Source organism: Lithobates pipiens, unplaced genomic scaffold (genome assembly GCF_037356315.1).
Source record: "Lithobates pipiens isolate NorthernLeopardFrog02 unplaced genomic scaffold, aLitPip1_a1.2 Scaffold_8, whole genome shotgun sequence".
Taxonomy (NCBI): Eukaryota; Metazoa; Chordata; class Amphibia; order Anura; family Ranidae; genus Lithobates; species Lithobates pipiens.
Window position 1 is genome coordinate 13,797,099 of NW_027507903.1, and position 6,000 is coordinate 13,803,098.

Genomic DNA, 6,000 nt, shown 5'->3' on the forward strand with positions numbered 1-6,000 from the left:
GGCATGGAAAATTAGCATTGCTGGTTGTAATTCCAACGGCCACCACAAGAGGGCGCCAGATTCCAGAAGGAACCATAGGATCGTAGAAGGCCTCAAAGCCGGGGGCTAAATTACCGGCCGCCGGCGGCGCGGCCCGACGCAATCGCGCCGGGGGGTCCGCGGAGACAGCATACCCCCAGCTGTGCTGCCCCAGGCGCCAGTTCGCTAATTCTAGTGGCAAATGCGACCTGGCGCCCGGGTTTTGTCGAGCCCTGTACTATAAAGAAAACATTTTTGTAAAAAATTATAAAATGTGGCAGATAATTTTTCTTTATAAATCTTGGCCAAAATTTATACTGCTACATATCTTTGGTAAAAATAACCCAAATAAATGGGGGGGGGGCTGCTATGCTTTAGGATGCGCCCCCACCACCCCAAAGCTGCTTGTCCCCATGTTAAGGGTCTCTTCCTGACAACCCTGGCCGTTGATTGTTGGGGTCTGCATGCTTATTGTCACCTGGATGCCCCTTTTTAACAAGGGGGGGTGCAGATCCCGGCCCCCCACCCTATGTAAATGAGCATGGGGCACATGGTACCCCTACCCATTCACCTGGAAAAAGTGTAAAAAATAAAACACAGCACACAGGGTGTTTAAAGTAATTTATTAGTGCAGCTCAGGCGTCTCTCCCAACTTATTCTCCCCTTTCCGGAATTTCTGCTTCCTCAGCTGTAGTCTTCTGCCTCTGTCGGTTCTTATACCCTCTCTGGGTCTTCTCCGGTTCTTCTGCCTCTGCTGGGTCTTGTCCGCTGTCTTCTCCCTCTGTTGTTCTTCCGATGTTGACTCAATGCTCTCTCCCGCTCTAATGCTCGGTGTGTGGTGTGCCCCTACTTCTTATATTTGCATGGGGCGGGGTTTACCGGGTGATGTCATCCGGAGGCCCCATCTTTTATGACACTGCCTGGTGCATGATGGGGTGGTGACATCATAAGGGGTGGGTCTCCAGTGACCCTGCCCCATGCCAATATAAATAGGGGCACACCATGCACCCAGCATTAGAGCAGGAGAGCGTTGAGTCAACATCAAAGAACAGAGAGAGAAGAACCGGAGAGGGCTAGAAGACATCAGTGAAGAAGACCCGGAGAGGGGAGCAGAACTGGCAGAGGCGAAGACGTCAGAGGAGGAGGCAGATAAGCCGGAAAAGAGATCGGTAGAGACTACAGTGCTGTTTAATAAATTGCTTTAAAAACATGTGTAATGTGTTTATTTTTGACCCTTTTTTTTTTTTTTTGCTCAAATCGCCTTTTAGGACAACCCTGGAGAGCGCAGGAACAACCTGCCGCCTTTTTAAATCCCTCCCCTTCCACCATGGCTTCAGTTATTGTGTTTCCTCCGCCATGGTGAAAGCACTTGCGGGAACCATGGGGGGGCTGCGCTCTCTCCAGGGTGGAGGGGAAAAGCCTGACCTCTGAGCTGTTTTTTTTGCGTTAGCTGCTGGCTGTGCAGTTTGTATTGCAACCATCCCAGCCCCCTCCCGACACGTACATACGGTGCTCTGGAGCCCCCAGCCTTTTCCCAGCTCAGGGGAACAGTGGCCGGCAGGAGGTCGAGGTGTCCGAACACCCGGAGGGCTGTATGCGCTTAGCCACATTGTTGTTTCCTTGGCGGGCGGTGACACGGCTTCCTTCCTGTGCGGGCGGGGCGGCGATCGGTTCCGGTTGCCTGGAACGCGGAGGCCAGGGGGGGCGGGTCCATAGACCGGTGTTTCCGCTTTCGGCCAGCGAATGACGCTGGACCCGGGAAGTTTAAAAAGTAGCTGTTTCTTCTCAGTCCCCCTCTGTGCTCTCTGCAAAATGGAGGAGAGGTTTGCAGCGACGGTGGAAGCAGGCATCGGTCAGGCCCAGGTAAGAGGGGCACAGCGGTGCCTTACATTCTTCTTCGTATGGGCTGTATTTTTTTCTGTCTTGTTTCCTCTCTGTAGGTAGCCTGCTACTACAGGATCAGTGGTTACTTCTCTTGGACCCTCTTGTCTGTTGGTGGTGGTTTTGCGGTTCTGGCATAGCACTGGGCGTCTCTGTTTCTGTCTGACTGGTGGTGGCTTATGTGTTAATAGCACCATTAGTAGGGGTTGCTGTTTGCAGTAGCGGTGAGATGCCACCCTTCTCGTTCCAGGAAAATGTCTTGGTAAAGGTGAAATGTTCAAACCTGCCAGGTCAGAAAAAGTGCCCCTCATGCAAGAATCCGCTTAGAGAATTGTGGCAAAAAGCCTTATGCAGATCGTGCATTAAAGACCTGGTTGAAGAGGAAACCTCCTAATATAAGGACTTATTTTCTTCAGTCTGTGAAATTAGCAATTTCATTGAGTTCTGTCAAGACGCTGCTGGTTCAGAACCCAGCAGGCCAGGGCGATGACCAGCAACCACCATCCAGTCCCAGGGCATCTACCTCCTAAACCAGTGGAGGTTATCGATTCAGAGGACGAGGGGGCAAACACTCTTCCTTCCCTCAGGATTTCAGAGGATGACAGCCGTAGCTCTAGGTACAAACTGTCCTTAGAAGAGGTGGACGACCTTTTGAAAGCAATCTACACGACTCTGGATATTCGAGAAGAGAAGAGAGGGTGCCTCATCTGCAGTCCCAGTGCGAAAGCCCTGGAGTGTTGCGCTGGCAGGACATCAAAAAAATCCTGCAAGGAGCTTCTTTTAGATCGTGCCCCTGCCCATTGAATTCAATGGGTAGCGATTCGGCTGCTAGCGAGGGTTAAAAGCGCCTCTAAAACGATGGTAAAGCTCCATTAAAGCTAGTGTTGCTTTACTGCCGACACCCCCTCGCTTTTAATGTGAACGGTCTCTAACTTAAACAAGAACGCCATCTCTGAAAACACTTTACATTGTTTGGGCCAAGTTGACCAAAGTGAACGATGTCCCTCGCCAACCTGTGAGGTCGCTAGATGTGCAGTATAAATTTTATGTAGCTGCGGCCACATACAGCATACCGCGCTGTGTTCCGGGTGCGATCCTAGACTGTCGTAACCGGAACACAGATCAGTCTACAGTTGCAGCACTCAGCCACTCACAGCAGGCGACGTATTCTATCAATGAATACAAAGCTTCCTCTGATTGGCTGAGTCGGAGAGGCGGGCTGATGTCACAACCTCTGAGTACGCTTTGTATTCATTAATGGAATTCATCGCTTGCTCTGAGTGACTGAGCGCTGCTGTCAACTGATCTGTATTGTGGGTATGAGAGAGGAAGTCTCGGCTCGCTCCCGGAACAGTGCAGTATGCTGTATGTGGCCGCAGCTACATAGCGTTTTTATACCGTACATCTAGCGACCTTGCATTTTGGTAAAGGATAACGTTCATTTGGACTAGCTTGGACCAAACAAACTATTTAAAGTGTTTTTGAAAGATGGAGTACTTCTTTCTCAATTGTCAATTTGAGCCAAGCTACCCCAACCAAATTATTTCCATTACAGAAGGATGTGGCGTGTGCGTGTGCGTGTGTGCGTGTGCGTGTGTGCGTGTGTGTGCGTGTGTGTGTGTGTGTGTGTGTGTGTGTGTGTGTGTGTGTGCGCGCCGTAATGTACTATAGTAGTATTGGCTGCATGCAGTATTGCAGCACAGTGTTCAGTGTCCCCCTCCTCTTTTTGTAAGAGATCACATTCCCACTGTTCTCAGCTGCATAAGAGCTGGGGTAGGAGAAACTGCAGTACACCGATCGATCTGCCCAGTGAATGGCTGTGGGGGAAGGGGGGGGGGGTGTATGGACAAACGTGATCATTGATTCCTGATCTTATCAGGAATAGGAAATGTTGGCTTTAACTTTGAGAACTTTAATACATATTTAGCAGCAAAGGTGGATAAAACTCAATTTCCACAAACTACAATGTAACAATTTTTGTTTGAACTTTTGATCTACGTTATCGTTTGTAATTAGTGAGCTTTGTTATCCCTCTGGCTCACATGCCTTGTTAGTCAGATAAGAGATGTAAGCAGGATATAGCAGACAGGCCGCCTTTGTGTGATTGCAGAATGTGCTTCTCCTGATCCTGACTCATCACATGTCGTCTCTCCACCCCACAGATCTGTCGGTTTCTTCTTTTTTTTTTTTCCTCCACCATGGGAGCCATCAAAATCTCCCCGGACTACAACTGGTTTCGGAGCACGGTCCCACTAAAGAAGGTATGTAAAGTACATCTCCATGTTCATTACTTTTTTTTTTTCCTTGCTTCGTAGGTTTAAACATAGATATGTGCTAAAATGAATTGGTGTTAATATCCCATGTTACTTTTGTATATCTATATTTCTAGACTGCTTACAGCCGTTCTGCAGAATTCAGTGTTAAATTGATTTAGACATTTAGGCTCATGAATTCCACATTAACCACTTCTGGACCAGGCCTATTATTCTGACATTTGTTGTTTTTACAAGTTAAAAATCAGTATTTATTTTTTCTTTTTTTGCTAGAAAATTACTTGGAGCACCCAAACGCTTTATATATTTTTTGTTCTGCAAAGACTCTGGAGAATAAAATGGCGGTCATTGCAATATTTTGTTGCACGGTATTTGCGCAGCTGTCTGTCAAACTCATTTTTTTGGGGAAAAAAATAAATGCACTGCACTGAATTAAAAAAAAACAAAAAACGAAAAAAAAACAGTCAGCCCAATTTTTTGTATATTGTGAAAGATGATTTTACACCGAGTAAATGGATGCCTAACATGTTATGGTTTAAAATTGTGCACAGTTGCGGGAATGGCGACAAACGACTGTACTTGAAAATCTCCATAACATTTTAATATATTTTTTTTTTTTTAATATTGTGTGGGCAAGTCCATTCATTTCAAAAGTCCGGCGGACCCCCGCCATAGTCCGGCGGATTGTCCGTCTCCGGTCACGTGTGGGCAAGTCCACTTGTTCGGAAAGTCCGGTGGACCTCCACTGCAAAGTCCGGCGGTTTGTCCGCTGGATAGTCTGATCGTGTGTATGCGGCATTAGTGTCTGATTGTCCACTACAATATCTCAGTCCCGCTATAAGTCACTGATCGCCGCCATTACTAGTATAAAAATATCCCATAGCTTTGTAAAAAGGGGAAAGAGGTGATCAAATGCCACCAAAAAAATCTCTATTTGTGGGGGGAAAAAACAAGACATGACATTTGATTTGGGAACAGCGTTGCATGATTGTGCAATTGTCAGTTAAAGTAACTCTGTGCTGTATCGCAAATAAGGGGCTAGTCATGAAGAGGGGGGGGTAAGTCTTCCAGAGGTCAAGTGGTTAAGCTGACAATTAGGGGTGCACCGAATGGGTTTTTTGGTGCCGAAACCGATACCGAAAATGAAAAATACACTAGGCCGAAAACCGATACCGAAACAGCACTGATACCGAAAATGACTGTTTTTAAAAAATATTTTCATACAGCAGATGGTCAGAGACTGCAGGCATGGTACAGGAGATGGTCAGAGACTGGGGACATATTACAGGAGCTGGTCAGAGACTGCAGGCATGGTACAGGAGCTGGACAGAGACTGCAGGCATGGTACAGGAGCTGGACAGAGACTGCAGGCATGGTACAGGAGCTGGTCAGAGACTGCAGGCATGGTACAGGAGCTGGTCAGAGACTGCAGGCATGGTACAGGAGCTGGTCAGAGACTGCAGGCATGGTACAGGAGCTGGTCAGAGACTGCAGGCATGGTACAGGAGCTGGTCAGAGACTGCAGGCATGGTACAGGAGCTGGACAGAGACTGCAGGCATGGTACAGGAGCTGGTCAGAGACTGCAGGCATGGTACAGGAGCTGGACAGAGACTGCAGGCATGGTACAGGAGCTGGTCAGAGACTGCAGGCATGGTACAGGAGATCAAAGCAGCCTCACCAGTTCCCCTCAGATGCAGCCTGCCTGATAAAAATACATGCACAGTGTTTTCCATGTATTCCAATGGCTTTAGTTCACACCAAGCAGTCAGTTTCCGGTGCGGAAACTGACTGCATGGTGTGAACTAGAGCCATTGGAATACATGGAAA

At 47.9% G+C, this 6,000-nt stretch overlaps 1 pseudogene; it reads left to right on the plus strand.

The window, feature by feature from the left end:
• The window catches only part of LOC143960025 (maspardin-like), a 63,891-nt pseudogene that overhangs the window by 14,910 nt on the left and 42,981 nt on the right, over positions 1-6,000 (plus strand).